The 1389-nt window shown below is 40.4% G+C and overlaps 1 protein-coding gene across 1 annotated transcript in view; it reads left to right on the top strand.

Moving 5' to 3' along the window:
* Positions 1–1389, top strand: part of Erich1 (glutamate-rich 1) — a 78072-nt gene that overhangs the window by 25349 nt on the left and 51334 nt on the right. The gene's annotated exons all lie outside the window — the stretch shown is intronic.

Below are 1389 nucleotides of genomic sequence, written 5' to 3' on the forward strand. Positions count from 1 at the left end.
CCAAAAAAAAAAAAAAAAGATACTTGTAAAAGTCATGTATTACCTAAACTGTACAAAGAAGTTAAAATTCAGTAACAAGGAAATGAGCAACTTGACTTTAAGACCTGAACCCCACCAATAGTGATATGTAAAAAGCAATAAAGACATGAAAAGATATTCACATTGTAAATCATTAGTGATTATTAAATTGAAACATGATATACCTATTAGAATTGCTAACATAAAAATAACTGACAGTACCATATGTGGTTAAGATATGGAACACCAGGAACTTTATTGCTCATGGAATATAAAGTGGTACAACTGCTGTATAAGAAATATTGGTGAGGGGCTGGGAAGGTGGCTCAGTGGTAGAGCGCTTGCCTTGCATGCATGAGGCCCTGGGTTTGATTCCTCAGCACCACATACGCAAAAAGAAAAAAGCCGAAGTGGCTCAAGTGGTAGAGCGCTAGCCTTGAGCTGAAGAGCTGAGGGACAGTGCCCAGGTCCAGAGTTCAAGCCCCACAACCAGACCAAAAAAAAAAAAAAGAAATATTGGTGAGTTGGGTGCCAGCTCACACCTGTAGTCCTAGGTGCTTAGGAGGCTGAGATCTGAGGATCTTGGTTTGAAGCCAGCTTGGGCAGGCAAGTCTGTGAGACTTTTATCTGCAAATAACCACTAAAAAGCTAAAGGCAGAGCTGTGGCTCAAGTGATCGAGCACTAGCTTTGAAGAAAATGCTAAGGGACAGACCTGAGTTCAAGTTTTAGTATCGGTACAAAAAAAGGAGAAAAGAAGCATTGGTGGCTCATACTTATAACCCTAACTATTTAGAAGGCTGAGATCTGAGGATAGAGGTTAGGATCCAGCCCAAGCAGACAAATTCGTGAGCATCTTATCTCCAGTTAGCCAAGAACAAGCTGGAACTGGAGGCATGGCTCACGTGATACAGCACTTGCTACAAGTGAAAAAGCCAAGAGAGATTGAAAGGCCCTCAGTTAAAGTCCCTGTACCAGCACAAAAAAGAAGAGGGGATAAGAAAGTATAATAGAGGGGTGATTTTGATCAAAGTACATTACATGCATGTATGCAAATATCATGAAACCCTAATACTATCAGTCTACACTAATAAAGAATAAAAGTATATAAAAATATAAGATATAGTCTCTGAGGATACCTTTCTTGTTCAAAGACTACACAAAAGTCCTCCAAAACAAGGATAGGGGTATACAGAAAAGCATTATCCAAATTGCAGATTCTCCTGTCCAGTTATTTTCTTTTATTGTAAAGATACTATACAGAGGGTTACAGTTACATGAGTGAGGTAATGAGTACACTTCCTCTTGAACATTGTTAGCCCCTCCATTGTTTTCCCCCTACCCCCCCCCCCCCCCCCCCCTTCCCCGAAGTT

This window comes from Dipodomys ordii, unplaced genomic scaffold (assembly GCF_000151885.1).
Source record: "Dipodomys ordii isolate 6190 unplaced genomic scaffold, Dord_2.0 Scaffold74, whole genome shotgun sequence".
In the NCBI taxonomy this organism is placed as follows: domain Eukaryota; kingdom Metazoa; phylum Chordata; class Mammalia; order Rodentia; family Heteromyidae; genus Dipodomys; species Dipodomys ordii.